At 42.2% G+C, this 20,896-nt stretch overlaps 1 long non-coding RNA gene across 1 annotated transcript in view; it reads left to right on the forward strand.

The window, feature by feature from the left end:
• Positions 1-6,028, forward strand: part of LOC126866352 (uncharacterized) — a 112,578-nt gene extending 106,550 nt beyond the window's left edge. The window contains exon 3 of the long non-coding RNA XR_007689856.1: positions 5,884-6,028. This is a non-coding gene — a long non-coding RNA (uncharacterized LOC126866352). The remainder of the gene's footprint in view (positions 1-5,883) is intronic.
• Positions 6,029-20,896: the final 14,868 nt, after the last annotated feature.

The following is a 20,896-nucleotide window of genomic DNA, read 5'->3' on the forward strand; positions in this document are numbered from 1 at the left end:
TAATTCTCTCGTTCTTCTAAAGTTGGAACTGGAGATGGAATTCCACAGTCCCAGGAAGCTCCGTACGAATCAAAAGATCACGAGATGCGCATGTCCAGGAAGGGCAAAATATCTCGGAGTCGAGGAAACGAGGAACTGCTCGCAATAAAACGACAAAAGGATTTTGGTTCGTTGCACGGGCCATTAACGGTGATTTCAGGTCGATGTCGAATGACTTGGTGGAGATCATTGTTGACCAGCATCCTGGGTGGCTTCGTTTCATTGGATCGCGGAGGGCTGGACCAAGTTCTCGCCAGGACAGTGATCCTGCCGCGCCTTTTTCATCCCCATTTTCCATCCGATTCTTACCTGGTTGCACCTCTTTTCACCGACGACACACGACGTCATGTTTTCTCTCCTCGGCTTTTCACTTTTTCCACCCCCGTCATCTTCCTCCTTTTCCTTCCACGATCTCGATTTCTGTTTTTGGGGGCTTTTTCTGTACATCGCACGGCCCCATCTACTCCCGAATCTTCAAGTTCGTTCTCGTGTTTGGGACCACACTGCAGGTTCCAGAAAATTGCGACGAAAACTGCTCAATTTCTCGTTCTAACAGCCGCATAATGGAGCGATGGGATTGTGGCTTGGTCCTCCTGTGATTTAGACGTTCCCAAGAAACGTGTAGCAAATCTTTTGTTGCAATCTTACAAACGTCGATTTGAAATCATTCGTCATATTGTATTCTTATCGTTTTTCTTTAATATCATTATTATGATCTGTAGACGAATTGCGGATGCATTTTTCAGCGTAACACTTTGTTGGAAAAATTGCGCGTAGTCAAATAGATGGAGCAGTAGCAGTGGTCATCTGTGGCACATGCGCCCCTGGATTTTCTATTTTGTAAAAAATCCAAATAAAAAGATGCACCTTGCTCAAAACACTTTCCAAATTTTAATCTCTGAAACTACAATGTAACAAAAAAGTTTCGGACAGTTAATAGACTTCGTGGGTAAACGTTAAAAGTCAAAGGCTTACAGAGCACAGAAAGAATTGAGAAGATGTTTGGTTTCAAAGTGAAACTACACAATAAGGAAAAGTCAGGAAAAGTCAAGGTAACAAGACTAATGTATAAGACGAGAAAAGAAAGGAAGAGAAAAAACATGAGCAGGGAAGGACACTTTCGCGGCAGAATTTTCATTCGAACCAAAATGAGCTAAGGCGAGACTATAAATCACACAAAGGGAAATTCAACGAAACCACTACTGGCTATAAAAGTTTATGGTGTTTTGGCCCTTATGGGCCGCCTGCGTGTATCGTATATATCCTCGACGGAAGTGAAACTCGTCTTTTGCGGATAGTGGTGGTGGCAGAAGGGAGGTCAACGAGCATCGACTTCACAGGGAGATTTTTTTTTTTTATTTATTTGTTGAAATTACAATCAATTCTCGCGTTGAGAATTTTCAGTAATTTTTCTGGCGTGGCGCAGTGACATGGCTGTTTATTTACAATAAGTTAATACTTATTATAGATAGGTATAATTTATAAGTATTATAGTAAGTGCATATGCTTAATTTGGATAATTAAATGAATCTAACGTTTAGGTCTAGCGGGTAGTGCCTCTTCAGCCTGCGAATCTGGTCCGTCGTATCGAGTAGTCCAGTGATTAGGGGGTTTCGGTGTTTGTTGATTCTTTTGCTATATCTGTCGCTATATTTTGCTATTTCCTCTTTGACGGTGGGTATCTTGAGGTCGCGGTGTATTGTTTCATTGGTTACATACCAAGGTGCGTCAATTAGGGATCTTAGCGTTTTCGATTGAAAGCGTTGGAGTATTTCAATGTTGGAGTTACTTGCTGTTCCCCATAGTTGGATTCCGTAGGTCCAGACAGGTTTTATTACGGTCTTGTAGAGGGTAATTTTATTCTGTATGTTTAGTTTGGAGCGTCGGCCCGTGAGCGAATAGAGTTTTTTTAGTTTGTCCTTTAGTTGCTTCGTTTTATCTGAGATGTGTGTCTTCCACGTTAGTCTCCTCACAGGGAGATGGAATCAAGCGAAAAAGCTGGCTGTTCGATCAGTGTCTGAACAATATTGGTCGTCCGCACTGTCCATTCAGTGTCCGTGATTCTACGAAGGAGTTGGAAAATATCCGAAAAAAAAAGAAAAAAAAAGAAAAGAAAAGGGGAAATCGTGATATATGACTTATTACAAGCTCCTGATTTACGACTGACTTCTACGTCAAACGAGATCTATGCCACGTGGTTGCCTGCCTCTTTTTGTACCTTCGTTTTTTGTTTCTTGTTGGTGACCTTGGAAGACTTTCCATAGATCAAGATTTTTTTTAATGGAACGAAAGAGTGGTAGTTGGGAATTTTTTAGTGCAACTTGAAAGTTGAAAGCTGAAGAATTATGTGGGAGAGAGTGCTATGGAGTAATTAATTATTCGTTTATTGCCAAACAGACGTATTTTTTTAAGGTTTGTTCTTTATTTACTTAGAGGTTTTTTTCTATATATTTTAGGATTAAGAAGAAGTTAATAATTTTCATAAACATTCTTCGAACTAACTTAGATATGGTGGATAAAGTTCAGAATCCTTTTAAACATCTGTAGAAAAAAGTTCTAAAACGAGCAACCCATTGTTCTTGTAAAAAGAAACGCGGGATAGTTTTTTTCCTCGAAGGAAATAAAAAGAATGGAGGGAAGGAAAGGGTGGAAAAGTGCAGCTTGCAGAATCGCGCTATTTTTTCGGCAGGCCAGACGTAAATTACTCCCGATAAGGAAGAAATTTACGAACGGAGGGTAAAGAAAAAAATAAGAAAAAAGGGAGCAAGCCGCGTGTTGCTGGCGATTTACGGCGAGCGTTGTACACGTGAAGAATTTACGTCGAACGTGCGTGCCTGCGTCCACATGTACAATTATTTTCCGACGTGATGCATTGATATGAGTCACGTACACTCAACCGGACACTGACCGATCCCTTTTTTCGCGATTTCGCGCTATTATCGTTCTTTCTCCTCTTCTTTATTCGCGGCCTCGTAATAAATCCCCCTTTTCACCAATATTATTCCCGCAAAAATAGAAAGCGACTTTCGAATTGCCCTATTCCACGTTTAAAAGATACTAAACATCATTATTTCACGGTCGCGCTATCATCATAGAAAGGAATCATTTTGTCTTCGTCATTGTCGAATCGTTAACCGATCCCAAATCGATTTTCCTCCAACATTCTTAGAAGTCTAAGAATTTCGCTCTATAATACTCGACCTTTCCTGAAATTAACTTTATTACGTTATAAATGTACATTATAACAGTAAAGATATCTGTAAAGCATTAAAATTTAGAAAGGACTGTTATAAAACGAGGTCAGGAACCTTTTATCAACGTTTGTAATAATTTCGATCGTGTGTCGACGTCGGTACAATCCACACGCGATCACGATCGCCAGTTTATACATCGAATTCGCGTGGAAATTCCGCTCACGCGACCGATTTAGATATTTCTGGCATTTTTCATAAAAATTTATAACACCCTTCAGTGAACTACAATAAGAGTTGTTCATTATTGTAATCACGAGCAGAATCTCTATTTTCTAACCATTGTATCTTTAACTTACTCGTATTTATGTGGTGGAGATTTAAACGCAACTTGAAACTTCTCGATTTTTACCGCTGAAAATAGTACGCGCGAATTTACGCGGCACCAAGCTGGAACGCCGATATGACGTCCTCTCACGAGATTGAAAGGCGCGTTTACATGCACGTAACCGCGTTCTCCGACCGCGTGGTCGTTGCGAATACGATCATAAAGCACCAGGACCTTCCGTAGGGGGTGATTGGTGACCCTGCTCGCTTTCAACCACGATCGTATACTGTCTGCGAATTTGAGAATTATCCAACGATCGTGCCCGATCCGTCCTTCTCGTTAATCGATCACGCGAGCTGGCTATGAAAACGTCTCCTGTCATGATATTGTAAATCTCTCTTTGGAAATCCCCTCTCTTCTTTCACGATTATATAATCGATATTTATAAATATTAACTACCAAATATCATAATACTATAATACTACCTGCAAATTTTTCTAAACATAATCGAGTGATTAATGAATCAAAGAACTGTTCGAAATTTAACAACCTAAAATTCCACTGACGAAACAAAGGTATCCGTCTAATCAGAGTTGGCGAAATGCGACCAGTACCCGTTGATCAAAAAGTTATATACGTATAAAAAAATTATCTAGATGAACATCTGCGCTTTATGTTTCTGCGAAGAGAAAAGTATCCATCTAAGCAAGTTCCTGTAGAAAGAACGTACCAAGTTTCTGCAGAAAAATCAGAATTTTTTTTTTTATTTATTAAAATTTACAATCAATTCTCGCATTGAGAATTTTCAGTAATTTAAACAGTCAGAATAAAAAATTATTTTTTATTTTATTTGGTAGAATTTTACAATCAATTCTCATTGAGAATTATGAGTAAATTATTCTGGCATGGTACTATAACTTGCATAATAAGTGTCTATAGTATGTTTGATTCTAACAGAATAAAAATAGCACCGATTTTAAATTTCTTCGTAGACACTGAAGTCGAGGATCGAAAGACTCGGAGCCGAGTAATTCAAGGTTTTTCTCGTAAGGATGTGAGATGGCCAGGGCGATCAAGCGGCACTTAGACGGTCGTCTAGGCGAGACGAATGGCGGCCCCGATGAAAATCGAGTTCGCGATCGTTGTCGGTCGAATATCCAGCGAGCATCAAGGATGGATCTCGCGCGCGCGTATCACCGGTGCCAGCACCAGCGGCGCGTCGTTGCACCGGCTAAATCATTAGACGCTCGAAAGCACGAGCCCCCCGCGGTTTCGAGCATTAGTTCATCTGTCTCTGGTTCGCTTCGCAGCCGTCCTCCTTGCCGATCCGATGGCTGCTCCTGCCGCCTCCGTCCTCGTCTCACCCCCGACAACCGTCTTTCTCCATTCCCTTCTACCTTTCTTATCCTCCTCGCCGCATCGCCGGGTTTTGGCCGGTGCTTCGCGCTTAATATATGAATCCCACGCATCGAAGCCCGTGGCACCGCGGGGTACAGCGAACGACATGTGTTCCGCTCCTCTCGCTCTCTCCTGACCCCTCGTTTCCTCTCTTCTTCTATCTTTCGTTCTCGCGACCTCTCGTTTCGCCCTTCTCGCACGTCGCAATGCGAATCAACAGCGAATCGCAGGGTTTTTGGTTTGGAAACGCCTTTTGAAAAATTTGGAATATCAATCCTTCGTTTCGCGATTTAATTGCGCGAAACGGTAGGCGATGAAATTTCTTACCAGTTGTATTACGAGTGATTCAGTGAAGAGATGGATTCGTAAGGAAACCAGGAGTGTAATTCGCTATTCGTAAATTTCCACCCGTAATAAGTATCGTACTAGGATATCTACGTCGTAATTTGATGAACGGTACAGTGAAACTCGGATGATATTATAAGAAAAGGGGTTAATAAGATGTTCGGCAAGGATGCAGGAGTCTTTGTTATCTTGGAATTTGTGAATCGTAAATCGTATCATATGTGAGCCTATACTAAGTGTGTTTGTAGCGCATATGCGTTGTTAAATGCAAGGATTTTTTTTCTTTTTATTATTTAATTTGTATTAGGTTGTCTGAAAAGTGTCTTTCTTTTACAGACACGTTTTTTACAACGATGCATCTTTATACAAACATGAAACCTAATCTGTCCAACGTTGTGATCTTTATTTTGGTAGAACAAAATGGATCATACGTAATTCGATAAAATAATACAAAACGGAAAATTTTGTGCATCCATTATTTCCTTATAAAACGAAAGAAACTTTTCGAACGGCCTAATACTTTACAATTTGTCCAGCTGGACATTCGGTAAATATACAAGGATATCTCGCTTTCTGTTCCAGGTTCAATCACCATTCGAAAAATTCGCAAGTTTGATGAATAGACGATATTAGTCAAGTTGTTCGTGACACTCCGCCAACGCTGAAGTTTTAACTTTCATCGTCCGAAAACGCACTGATACCGAGCAATCAGTACTGGGATTTCCACAAATCTAAGATAGAGGATCTATTTCTAACGAGTTTTAATTTGTCCGAGGTTCATGTCCAATTTTCCAGTCTCGAATTTGGACACCGAAAATCGATCAGGGCCGCGTCAGTGTTGTCCAAGAAAAAGATTCATTCGCGGTGATACATAGGAACACGTGTCATAAATATCCCAAGCACAATGATAGATTCAAAGCATACACACGTGCTCTATGTTCACCCTACAAAAGGTAGATCCCCGTGACCCGTGACTAATAGGCTTATTATTTTATATCGCCTCGCATTTGTTACCGATACGCGTGTACCGGACCTCGCGCGTCTCACGTGTTCCAGCCACCTTAATGCGATGTTTACTTAATCGCGCGGAGAATGGGATTAGATATCTTGCGGCGATCGCCTGCATCCCCTACTCCTAAGTAGCATCGTCGTTTTCTTCGTTCTCTGCCACACCCTACTGATCCTCCATTCAGTACTATACAAGTATCGATTATGTTCCCTGGTAGACCATCGATCCTCTTCTTTTTCAAATTCTCGCATTCTTCGTGATAAGACTCAAATTATAAAACTCAAGTTTTATACATTCTACGCTTGGTACTGTCACTTTGGTACAGGTTTTGCAGGAAATAGAACATTTGTTAGACGCATGGACCAGAGAAGGTTTTGAGTAACAAAAGGATTCAGAGAAACTGCTCAACTTTCTCAAAAGAGCACGAGGGATGATTTGTTGGACCTCGTCTGCACTGCACGTCGCCAGGGTGGACGGAACAATTTTTAGCGAGAGTGGAGCGCAATCCGAGACAAATGGTTCCAATTGGATTTTCCCTTTTTTCCATGTCTTCGCTATTGTCTGCAATTGTTCTCCGACAACCGGAACGGAGAAACTCAGGCCGTCACGGAGCTCGTGCCAGCCAAATGTTCCTCATACGTTCGCTTTCTCCAGTTGTACCAGCTATGGTCTTCCAGATACAATTTTAAGTTCCAAACACGAAACTTTCCTCTGCGTTAATTTCGATTCGTAGGTAGAATACCTTAGAAATATGTTTCATTATCGCGATAGGTGCCAATCATAATCACAAAGTTTACGAATAAGCAAAATATAGCGACAGATATAGCAAAAGAGTCAACAAACATCAAAACCCCCTAATTACTGGACTACTTGATACGTCGGACCAGATCCGCAGGCTGAAGAGACACTATCCGCTAGACCTAAACGCTAGATTCAATTAGTTATCTAAATTAATTATATCTACTTTTATTTATAATACATGCCTATAAAATATACTTATCTATTATAAGTGTTAACTTATTATAAATAACTGGCCATGTCACTGCGCCAAATAAAATAAAAAAGAAAGAAAGATCTAGGAGGAACAGAAAATAGTATGAATTAGCCAGAGTTGTAGAAGATAGATGAAAATCTTGTAACTCCTCACGTTGCTTTTCAACTATTCCCTAACCGTACCATTTACCTCATCTACTTTCTTACACTCTTCTTATCACCATATTCGTATATTCGAAAGGAATTAAAAAGACCACCGCAACCCGCCTTCGACATGATCAACTGATTAACAGCCGGAACGAAGGTGTTCTCCAATTCCGTGCCACGAATTCCATCCATTCGATTATCGTTCCATTGTTTGTCATTCCGTTACACGCTCGATCCTGGAGGATTTAATCCCGGAGCATTAATAAACGGTATTCGTGCCTCTCTTTCTCTCGCCTGGACCGATCCCGGGCCGAAGCGTGTGGCTTCGACCATGCACAACTAACCTTATGCCGGTCCCACAGTATTCACGGGGCGATTTATGGCGCGTCCACTCATTCATAAAAATATTATTCAAATTTAGAATGTCTAGACGATGGCGGCGATGAGGCGAACGGGAGGTCAAGAGGGGCTGTGCACGCTCGTTCTCTTGGCCGTGTGTCTCCGAGACCTCATCGACGATCCTTATCTCGTTCATTGATAACTCTCGAGCCCTCGTGTCTCCCCTGGCTCGTGAACCTGCGTTTTTTATTTCCTCGCCGGGATTCAGGATCGAAGGTGCGGCGTTTGCCGTGAAAGAAATGGCCCTTGTTGCTCGAGCATCTTTGGAAGAGGATCTTCGCTCTTCCTTTGGCGGTAATCGGGGAATTATTGGAATAAAAATTGGAAGATAAAAAACGGAACGACGACGATGGCAAGGATATTATTATGCAAGTACGTTGTGCTTAAAAGTTCAAAGTTATTCCACAAAATTCCATTACAATGATATACAGAAGCAAATGAACAGAGTCGCAATTTGAAAGCGTGTTCGCAGTAGCGTTTTTGATCGTTCTGTTTGAACGTTAAAAACAAGACAGGATTTTCGACCAACGGCGCGATGTTTCGATGTTCGTCGTCGATGTTTCTTGCGTTGCAGGATCGTTTTTTTCTGCAGAGGCCAGCCATTACTCGCGAGGGACGTACGCGATGCTTAGCCATTAAATTTTCGCCCCACATAATACGCAGGCTGATCATAAAATTCTGTGAAAAAAAGAGAGAGAGAGGCAGGGGTATTATTTATAGCGCGAGCAGCCGCGAATCAAGATGTAAGCGTGGGCGATACGACGAGACACCGTCGCCCGAAAGGGGGCGAAAAATGTCCCCTGGCGAAAGCGAACATCTCCTCTCTTTTTTCTATGTCCACAGAGATCCGAAGCAAACTCCATAAACAGCTGATAATCTCGAATTGTTCTGTTAGTCTTCGAAGACGATTTCATTTACCCTCGATGAAAAGAATTGTGTGAGAAATTCGAATAAAAAATTTGAATAAAAAATATGAATGGAGAAAGGGAACCTTTTAAAGTTAGAAATTCATCGTGCGAATAGAAATGAGGCGGAAAGAGGGCAGTGAAAGCAGAGGAGCGTGGAGCTGTTTTTAATTGAGAGATTAAAAAAAGGATGGGACACGGCGGTTCGGGGTGAAAGATAGCCATTGTTTGACCGCACGCGGCGCAAACGCGGCGCACACGTAATCCCAAACAAATTTGCGGATTACACTCGCAGCATGAATTATTTAATCTCAGCACGGTCTCATTGGTTTAGTTAGTGACCCGTAGGCTTTCACACAAGAGATCGCACACGCCCGCTCACCGTGATTCCATCCACCATCTCACCCTCGTCCACCCGCTCTGTCATTTCCCTTTTCTTTCCCAACTTCTCTCCCCGATTATCATTTCAAAGTTTTCCAAAGTTTGGCCATCCAAAGTTTTCCGCTACGCATACAAAATTCAAGTTATATGCAAAAATATATAAAACATCCAAAGTAACGTTCTTGCTATAATATTTAATATTTATAGTACTTAACATAATCATATACTATTTAATACGCAAAACAAATCTACGTGCCCTTATCGTACCCATAAAACACAAGAGTGCACGAACACGCACACCTACTCTTTACTTATAACGTTTAACCAAGAAAACAGAAAAGAAGATCTACACTTAGCTTCCAATTATTTCCATCGTGTCTATAAAAATAAGAACCTGTGGAACCTCCTCGTTCCATTTACGACCATTGGAAAACTTATTTCTCAACCAACCTCCAAAACAGCATAAAACAGCCTGCAAACCCTCTTTCTAAACGTATCGCGTGCGCAGCTCGAATGATCCAGCATCCCCGCGTAAAAAACCGAAAGCGTGCACCATCGTCCACTCGCAGAAGCAGCTTCGATTCGCTTTATTTTTCTCTCGATCGCCGGCACGCGATAGCTACTTATTTTCGCTTAGACGAGCTCGACGTGGTGACTGTTGGGTAGGAGGGGAGGGCGAAGGGGGTTAGAACGGGGCTGGGGGGTAAGTTACGGAATCGTGCACGTGGGGGGTAGACCGGACGACATACGGAGAACACTGTGTCCCACATACTCTCTGTGCGTCCCATTGCACAGTGCCCGACACCGGGTGCCCCCATTGGTTCTCCATACTGGATAAAGGCGAGATGGGGGGTCCTTTGGCTCCCTTACTTTATTCCGGGCCGCGCTAGGGGGCGCCCCGTACTCTGGGCGGGAACACGAGTGCTAAAAGCGTAATGATCGCTAAACGAAACCTCCCTGACTTCGTGGCTTGGTCACGGTTCTCCACCGCGGGAGAGGAGCCGTGGAGCTCGGCCAATGCTACCGCGCATATAACCGAGCAAACCCCTAATTAATCGACGGTTGAGCGAGGGTGGAGCTGGCCAGGACGGCTACCAAGATCGCCATGTTGTCGGTGAGTTCGATACGAGTACCTACACCGCAGAGAATTGCTAAGTTATAGCGGTTTCTTTGGACAATCGATGGTTGAACTTGGGAATTTTATACACTGAGATGTTTTGGACGAAAGTTAGAAATTTCTGTAATCTTCGTACTCTTAGATATTTGCGTCCTTCCGCAGATTTTATATTTTTTATTGCGCCTATAATCAGTTATTTAATCTCCTTGGTATACAAGTGAGAGCTGGAAAAATTTACCGAATGTCCAGCTGGACAAATTGTAAAGTACAAATTAAATAATAAAAAAAATAAGTGAGACGAGACTCGATACATTTATTGTAGGTATACAATCATATCTTTTTTTTATTTATTTATTTACATTTTACAATTTGTCCAGTAGGACATTTGGTAAAATATTATAGCGTAGTGGTATAATAATATAACATGTGGATGGCTACCCCCAGTGGGATACCATCTTCGAAATACGATCATATAATAAAGAAATTTCGAGACGTTTTTGCGGGTGGACGAGCGAAACCCGAAGAGAAACAAACGTCACGTTTTTCAAATTTCTAAATTTCAGCACCTGAGTATACGATCAGTGCTTAGTCTGTTAGAAACTGTACGATTTATCTGGATGGAGTTTGATTTTTGTTTGATTCATTTATCTCTCCATCGACGCAATAATCCTAATTTTGTAATTTCTAATACTTCCAATATACGACTTCAAGCTCATAGAGCGGTATCGAGCGGTATCGATGGTGTTGTACAGAAGTTTTTGATATAAAATCCGTTGACATTTGGTCAGTAACCCTGCTGGATGGGACACTCGGCTACTCTGGGTGGCGACCAAGGCGGAGGAACCGTACGTGATTTTCTGTTCGATCGGCTTAGAACAACCAGGTGGCCTGGCGGCAGTTGTTTGCGAGCAACGGTGCCCGGATTGCAAAAGTGAAAAGAAAAAAGGAAAGGGGGGAAAAGAAGGGAAAAGAAAAAAAGGAGAGCGAACAGGCGCTCGTGTGCTCTTTGCGATCGCGCTCGCGCGCGCGCAACGGCGGAGAGACGAAATCATCGACTCGGCTGTTAAAATTATAGAGCGAAAACGGGCGTCGCGGTGCCTCCCAGGGCGAAGGGCCATTCAATCGCGAGGAACCCCCGCGAGGAACCGCGACAATGGCACCCGCCACGAGCCCCCTACCTCCTCCACGGCCACCGTGTACCCCCTTCGCGGGGGGTCTCTCTGTCTGCTACTGGTCATTTGATCGACGTGCTCGTTTCGACATGGATTTTTACGTATTCGTATTCCATCATGCCAGAAATCAACGAAGATTCCTAATGATTTGGTAACTTCGCGAAAAATCTATCGCGATAAATCTACGATTAATTTGAACAAGACTTAGGTTCCTTAGGTTAAGGTAGGATTCTTCGAGACAGAAGAATATTTGAGTCGAGCTAAGCGATTTCTCTTGTAATTCCCCAATTTCGATCATGAACAATTTTTAACCTGTCTATATTTGACGCAGTCCCAACAAATTCATGGAAATTTATAAGCCACGCATCTGGCGATATTACGTTGCCATCGGTGAAATATTACAAAAATCTAAAAACAGAAATACAAAATTTTCGTACGTAGAAGATTGCTAAATTTGTGTTATCAAGGAAAGCATACATTCGCGAGTGGTGTCACGAGAGATTCGATTTGAAGCAAGATCACCGAAGATTCGTTTTGAAGAGAACGGAATCGCAGAGAAATGGCCTCGTAGCACGACCGAGTTCGCAGGCCACCCTTTTCCGGATCGCCGGCGAAATTAGAGAGAACAGAGTCGAGAACGCGACGGCTCGAGACGACTAGGCGCATTCAACGACGGAGAACCCCCGTAAGCAACCGCGACAATGAACGCCCATTCGCGGGGGGTCTCTTCTGTACGCCACCGGGATTCACTTGGCATTGGCACACGCATACGTGCGAAACTCGACTTCGTGCTACGGCCCGACGCGCGTGCCACCCCGAAAAACGTCGCATACGATAAACCTACAGACCTCCGCAAGCTGGATCGTTTGTTCTCCGGACGTGCTGCGTTCCTGCCAGCCTTTTTTTTTACCACGGTCAATGCTTTCTGAACCGTGTTAAATCCTCTGACTGCTCTGTCGTAGAAAAACGACGGACAACGTTGGTTTCACAGGATCGTTCTTTGGTTCCATTGGTTTTCCATGAACAGTTTTTGCAAACTACGTGGATTTTTGATGGTTATTCCCTAGTCACATCCTGCCGGTTTGTTAATCGCGTCTTTTGGTTACGTTGGTTCACGACAGAAAAGGATGTTACTTGCCTGAAGTGATACTCATTGGAACGAAGTTTCACTTGGCTGTACGATTGTCTGAATTCCCTGGCAAATCAATTCATTTCTAGAAATGCGAACTTGTATTACCCGTGTTGGAGTATGCAGATATAATAATTGCAATGTCCATCAATTTATTCATAATTATTAAATTATGTAATATTTGTTAAATATTACTGTGTAATATATACAATGTAATTGTTGAATTCAACGAAAGAATGTCAGGTAGCAGTTCATAGTTGGCGAATCAAGTAGAATAGGTGCATCTCAACGAGTCTAAGTAAATGAAATTCTATCGTACTTACTCTTCAAGTATATCGATCCAATGCATCTTTCGCTCATAGCGTGTCGCATCGTCAATTTCATAGTCATGTCTCTTCAAGACCTACGCCTTTCGATTCCACCGTTTTGCAATATTTTTAATGCTACAAACGTCCAGTTAATTAACGGGCTAATTACCGCAACAAACGCAATAAGCAACCGTTCGATCGTGAAGTGTTTGCAGACGCGCGAATTGTCGTTGAATAGCGCCTCGAAGCGACGAGCAACGTTTATTAGGCATCTCGAGGCGTATGAAACGAGAAAGGGGGAACACAACGAACGCAGAAGGAGCGTCGAACGACGTGTCCCGACGAAGTAGCGCGTTCCTCTCTCTCGACGACCGATCTTCCGCGTCGTCAGCTTCGCGCGAAAGCTCAAAAGCGCGGAAACGCTTTATATTTCGACGGCTCGCTCGCGTCGAGCACCACTTCGACTCGAGTTCCACTCGACTTCGAGCTCTCGAGTATGGGGCCAGATGTTTCCTCCGAGTGCTTGGCACTCCTTCACGCGAGCGCGTACGCGCGTACAGCACGCGCTCGCCTCGCGCGTGCAACCAGAGTAAAGCTTCGTAAACTGGCGACAACACGATTTCGACTTCGTGCCACGGTCCACCCGTTTCTTTCAAGCGTTTCGCCTCGTTGACAAATTTGAAAGATGATTGAATATGAAAGGTGACGAGTAGCCTATGCGTTTTGTTCTTTGTTCCGTTGCTGTAGACCAGGTTCAGTGTATAGCAATATCGCTTCGTTATCTGTGATTTCTCATGCATCCTGCAGCTTCTTCAAGCTTCTTAGTTTGTATTTATACGTGAACTTCTTTGGGAAATTAGATAGTTTGAAGTAGAAATTTATTAGCAATTTGACCATTTAGTTATGAAAAATTCTGCTGTTTGACAAATTTGAAAGATGATTGAATGTGAAAGGTGACGAGTAGCTTATGCGTGTTGTTCTTTGTTCCGTTGCTGGAGGCCAAGTTCAATGTATAGGAATGTCGCTTCGTTATCTGTGATTTCTCATGCATCCTGCAGCTTCTTCAAGCTTCTTAGTTTGTATTTATACGTGAACTTCTTTGGGAAATTAGATAGTTTGAAGTAGAAATTTATTAGCAATTTGACCATATAGTTATGAAAAATTGTTCTTCTACAAATCTTACAGTCTTTCAGTTTTTAGTCTCATAGAGTCAATTTTTCAATCGTGATATTCGTTTCCGTGAAACATGTACACATTTTTAGTTCACGACGCAATGACTTGGGTATATTTCTCAGTCACCTGTGTTCTTGCTAGAAAAATTAACCAAATGTCCAGCTGGACAAATTGTAAAGTACAAATTAAATAATAATAATAATAATGAAACCTGTGTTTTGAACGTGTATTCTTCAATAATGTCAATCCAGTATATATATTTTAGAGATATTGCTTTTAGAATGTGCATTCCTTGTTTGTATCGTTCTATCGTAACAAATTCCTTAACCAGAAAGTTCAAAACATCACATTCCATTTCCCTAACCTTCCGTCACCTTTCACAGGCATCCTTCCCCCCTCGTCTCTCCACGTAATTTCAACCAGTGTCTCCAAATTGTTACGTGACACCTAAAGCGGATCTCTTTTCCGTTACGTGTTCACTCGTTCAAAGGTGATCACCGTAATGCGTTTTTCTATCGAATCGATCGAAGAGCGGTGGATTGAAAAGAAGAGAAGAATCTTCGAAGCCGATACACCGGCATCTAACGTCGAATTCATCGATGCTTCGGTCCATTTCGTGGGCCTGGATCACCACACTGAGATCAGGGCCACAATGACTAAAAGCATCTTTGAGCGAAACTCATCTGCTCGTTCGTCGAGCAACAATGCGTCGATACAATTGATACGTTCCTTCCACCCGCGACTCGTCCTTTTTCCCTTGGTGCCCGCCATGGAAGAATGTTTCGCGTGTGTATAGCCATCGGGGCGGTCTTGGTCGACTAATGAGAATCACAAACGCGCCGCCCAATCGAAAACATCGAGTTCGAAAAGATGCTCTGCCGCTGTGAACTCGGTTATGTGATTTCGGCTACGAGCTCTTGATTTCGTCGAGAAGCGAAGAAAAGGAGAGTAGATTTCATTGACCGCCATATACGTGTTCAGGGTCAACGTTCTGAATGATTTCACTTCTATATAATATAATCGCACAAGCAGAGCCAATTATGACCACTCAAAAACTCTAGTACACGATCTATACAGTCAATCTATCCTTAGAAGATTAATTAAAAGCTGGGAAAATATTTACGTTGAGGTGTAAGTATTGTCCGTGATAATTGTAGCGTTGGCTGTAAGATGTCGCTGTTGGGGTACTGCTATGTTTCTTCTAATTTAGATGCGTGGAAGAAAAATCTTTTTTTTTTTTTTATTTATTTGTTGAAATTACAATCAATTCTCGCGTTGAGAATTTTCAGTAATTTTTCTGGCGTGGCGCAGTGACATGGCTGTTTATTTACAATAAGTTAATACTTGTTATAGATAGGTATAATTTGTAGCTATTATAGGTAAGTGCATATGCTTAGTTTGGATAACTAAATGAATCTTGCGTTTAGGTCTAGCGGGTAGTGTCTCTTCAGCCTGCGAATCTGGTCCGTCGTGTCAAGTAGTCCAGTGATTAGGGGGTTTCGGTGTTTGTTGACTCTTTTGCTATATCTGTCGCTGTATTTTGCTATTTCCTCTTTGACTGTTGGAAGAAAAATCGGACGCCGGTCACCGGGATTTGAAACCCGGGTCCCGAACGTTCGTAACCTAAGGCGCTAACCATTGCGCTGCCGTCGTCCGATACTAGTTACTATCGAGTGGAGGTGTTTGCTGTTGAGTGCTGCCACAACGTGTTATCAGTGCAAAGACGTTTATACATAATCGTCGAACGTCTTCGTCAAGACAAATTGCAATTTTTAAAAGAGGAGATTTAAATAAAGAAAGAATATGATATAATCGTCGCTCGACTTTAGTCTTCGAAGATATACTTGAAAGTATTAATTAAGTAAATAAAAGATATTATGAGTATTATAAAACAGAATTAGATAGAATGGAATTAAGTTAAACTCTTAAGGTCTTACTACAGCAAATGTATGGCGGATTAAACGACAAGGTAGATACCGTGACAATTTTTTGTATTTATCGTAGTCGTACGTCTGGCGTTATTGTTGCGGAACAGACAGTTGCCCTGAGTTCGATGGTAATTTACCGTGTTGCCTCTCTCCTTCCTCCCACACGCCCGTCTCTCGTCTCTCTCCCCAAAGAAACGCAGTTGGGAAGCAATAAAGTCGGCCGTAAATTCTGCGCTACTTTTTGCGAGCGCTGCGCAAAAAGGGACTCGCATTGTAAATCTTTCCGGAACCGGCATGTTCTCTAATATCGTCCGATTATCGAGATTTTAGCACCGAGTACTGTAAATCCCGAGATCTTGTGGAGAATACTCAATCAATATTCGAACATGCACCTTTTCAGATTCAAATCTTCCTTGCAACTTGTACGAGAAAAATCTTTGCCCATCCTAAAGTTTTACTATTTACTTCAATCCTTTGAATTTCTAGAATTTTACAGCTTTGAGACGATTTCAGTATCAAAGCTTTTTACAACTTCTACCTTCCTTCACAGCATCCGCTTTCAAAATTCCTCAATAAACCACCCACGCTTCGTATCCGTTATTCCAAAGTTCATTCTCGAGCAGCAAATTAACTCTGATCTTTTTCCTCCCAAGGATCAATTTCATCCTTTCAGTCATCGCAATAATGTCGACGACCCGTTACGCAACATTTTGTCAGCGGCGGTGTATTTTCAACGTTGCTTCGTCGCGTCGTCGCGTTCCGTTTCTTTCGGGGCCTGTCGGCGGGTCCGCATTAAAGGGAGGCGGCCACATCCTCGCCGTGCCAAGTCACGCCTCCCGTGGCGCTTGTTGTCATTGTCGGTACCCGCAATCACGCAATGATCACGCACACGCGAGCTACGGATCGATCGTTCCCGACCACCCCGGCCAAATCGAGTATCAAAGACGCCGAATGTGAACCGAAGAATCGTCGCAACAAATCGGCCTCGTCGATAACACGGTCCTTTCAACAATTGTCATCGTCATCCGGCAACTTTTTGGCGGTTGTCGACAGCTTCTGTCGTATCGAAATGATTTCGTAAAACTCTGTTGCAGCCTTCGTGACACCAGTGACGTTTGTACACCGGTTTGTATGTTTTTTTCATGCAAGGCGATATCTTGTGGTCTCCAGAAAGTTTCAAGAAAGTTCTCGACTGACCGACTTTTAGTCTGCTTCGTTTGCAAGTCAGTTGCTCAGATGATATTTCGAAGTTTGAATTATATCGACGACCTTCTTTTATGAAAGGCAATTGTGACTAGACATGTGAAGAAACTTGAGGGAAGTTTCGCAGCGATTTCTCTCAATCTGCTCCAATCAGAAACCTCAGTGTTACCGAAATGACACTTGGTAAATCGATAATTAAACGTAGAAATCTACACCAAATTGATCAATCTTTAAACATTATTTCTGAAAATTCACTTCCGCTGTTTTAACAGCTACTCTACGTTCTCTGATCGTTTCTAAAATATATCCGAATAAAAGTTCTTATCCTTGAGGTTCTAAATTAATTTTGCGCAAGCACGCACACAAAAGGCATTTTTCTTTATAAAAATCGAACATTCTACTGGAGTCGATGAATCGTTAAACCATTCACGGTAATTAGTTCTGCTTTAAGTCGTTATTAAACGTCATTGGCGCGACTCCAATTTCTTCGACTAGCAACGAGCGTCATAAAAAGGTTCCAAGGTCCCCGTTCACGCGGATTTTCTGTTGATCGCGAGAGATCCAGTTAGTCGATCGTTGCAGTGATCCTCGGGCTACGGGTGAAAGAGCAAGAGACTGTAAAAGTCGATTGTCGAGTTCCCGCCCAGCGGTGAGCCAGCCAATCGGAAGCCCAGCTGCTCCCAGTCGCTTCCTTTTTTCCTTTTTAACGGTCGTTACACCGAGTAGTTTTCTTGTCTCAACGCCATCTTAGCTGGCCGGACATTATCGTCCACTCTCATTGATTATCTTTCAGCATCTTCGCCTGAAACTCCGTCGTACTCCCCTTCTTCCTCCATTTTCTCACAGTTGAAAAACTATAATTCCACATTTTCTATCTTTTTCTCATCGTCGACTATAGTTCGCAATTTCCTTTCAGACAAAAAGTTCATTTACTTCATGCTTGACGAATTTCAGAGAAATTTAGTAGACTATATATGAATTTATTGGTATTAAAGGCATTTCCTCATACTTAGCACAAATTGAACGAATTCACGTTGCTTTAATCTCCTAGTTATTTCATTAGAAATCCGTAGTATCATACACGTCGTATTTATCTTAGGAAGTAAAATACCAGGTAAAGTGAAATTTGACAGTGTTTTCTAATAAATGTGACGAGCAGTTCTAATGTTTGTAGCTGGCGGTGTATGTCGTCGATATATCGTTGAAGTGGAGTTTTAAAGTGAAAAATTGTAGTTTCTATTGCTTTGCGATATTTTTTTCCGAATCTGGAATAGAAGTATGATAGCAGCGATGCAAGAAGCATTATTGATTCTACCTGCAATCGCATACAGAGAAGAATGTGAAGTGGAATAAATTTGTAAGATCATGTTGAGTGTAGTTACATATTGGCGATTAAGGCGTGATCATTAAAAATGATGGGAAAGACGGGGATGACGGGGAAGGGGGTTGCAAGGAGCAGCTGCATCGGTAAATTTCAATGGAGATTGCTCTAATAGGATCTAGGACAATGGGACTCGAAGAAACGAAGCGTTCATTGTTTGAATAGCCCTACACCTGCGTAAATATTTCAAGTCGGATAATTGTTCCCTTTTGCTATCAAATTTCATACAGTGTCCGGGAGACTTTGAAATTACCCGAGAAATCAACATCCATAGGTGGAAAAGAGTATATTTACAACTATTACTTCACACCCGCAGTATTCAGTGTTGATCTAACAGATTATCTCTAATTAACTCTTCAACTTTTTCTTTTCCTCTCACATTCCCCGATTCTCGTTACCCCTAATTATCCCAAAAAGAGGTTTCCAATGTCCCACTCGACACATTCCTTCCTTCTAAACTAGATACGTCTACCGTATGTCTAGAATTGCACACTTTTTTCCATCCAGGAATGTTTCCATTTTAGGGAATAGCGTTTGTCCCAACACTGGTCTGTTTCTCCAATAATAAAAAAGACACGTGCAGACACAAAAAAAGGCGACGGTTACGCCAACGACGTTAATTAGATAATTAAAACGACGCGATCGAACGTTAACCGATACACGACATTGCAAGAGTCCTGTCTCGCTTCTGCTACCAAAAAGACTTTTCCCTAATTTCCATCCACTTCGATACGTTCAACGTTTCGAGCTGCCAAATGATGGCGAATCATCGTCTAACCGTCCTCTCGTCAACGGTCCCTTCCCATAACGTCATCCACGTTAACGATCATCGGAATTTTGTACTCACGAGCGAGCACGCGTTCCTTCATTCATCCGTCTTCATTCTCTTTTTCTTTTCTTTCCTTGTACGCGAATCGCGCGAGTCGAGTCGCTCGCCGCTGGTCGTCGTTAAAGATCGGATCGTGAGAAAAGTTCGTGGGCCTATAATTTGCGCTTCCGTTCTCATGCGGAGCGCGACAATGCCCCCAGCGAACACGCATTTCTCAGGTGTTCGACTTTCGGTCCGGTAACAGAGAAAGGGGAGTAATTCGATGCCGCCAGCAGGTGCCTCGGACGTCTTTTGTTCCATCCGGGTACAATCGGGTGAAAGAGGGCTTTTAAGAGTCGCGAAATGGGGCCCGCAGTTGACGCGACTTTTACGAAATCATTGGAACGCCAGGGGATGGTCCACGCCACCCTTCTTTTACTTCATTCACCACGCGAAGGAATAGAAGGCCTTTCGTCGGTTCTGTTCCGTTGACTCCGGATCTTTTCTATCCCGCGGAGAGAACCATTTCTTGCGTGTCTGCAACCACCCCGAGATCTCAACGACTGTTTTCGCCTCTCCAACGTACTTCTGCGCACGTGCTCGCGCCCTTCCTCCGTTACACGCCTCGAGTACTTCTTTCGCCCCTCTTTTTACTTCCCTGTTGCCTCGAATGACATTCCTTCGACGATTTCGATAATAATGCATTATTACGAGAGCTTACGGTGCTGTGTATTTAATATGATTAATACAATTATGTATTTAACGTAATAATATATTTAATAGATATCACGCATGTTGACCATATTCCGCAATCTTGAACCATATTTGGCTATTTTCAGTGTACTTTATAGCGGTGCATCTTGGAAGGACCGATTGATCCGACGAGAAAGCGAATTGCAGAAAATAGATTCTCAGGGAAATTTGTTTAATATCGTTGGTACATAGGTTGCTGTTCCATGTAGAAGTAAAATATGGAGAGCTAGAATTTTGATAGTTTCTAGAAATTCGATGAAATGTTATAAAATTGTAAGAAACGACATTTATAACCTGTCAACTGTGGCTTGACGGTTTACTGATATTCTTATAACGGTTGATAAATTATTACGTAAGATAAATTCTATAATACCATCCGAGTGTCTCATACAGATTCTGTATTAGAATTTTTGCCAAGCAAAGCGTGGTTGAACGACGTAATTTACTTATGTCTGGTGTTCTAAAAAACTCGATCCGATGCGGGTCTGCACTGTTCGTTTTTTATAGCAAGAAAGAAGCGTCCATGGTACGACAGCGTACAAACCACGATTGCAGATGTTTCAATGCTTCGATTATATGCTCCACAAACGTACTGTGATACAAATTACAAAAAATAATGGAAAGACACGAAGCCTGGATAAAAAGTAGGGGCAAGTTCTTGAACACGGATTATATGCTTCACTAATTTACTGTGATACAAATTACAAAAAAAAAAAAAAAGAAAAAATAAAAAAGGACTATGGAAAGGTACGAAGCTTTGGTAAAAAAAACAGGAAGAAGTTCTTGAAT

The sequence above is a fragment of the Bombus huntii genome, chromosome 6 (assembly GCF_024542735.1).
Source record: "Bombus huntii isolate Logan2020A chromosome 6, iyBomHunt1.1, whole genome shotgun sequence".
NCBI classification, from domain to species: Eukaryota; Metazoa; Arthropoda; class Insecta; order Hymenoptera; family Apidae; genus Bombus; species Bombus huntii.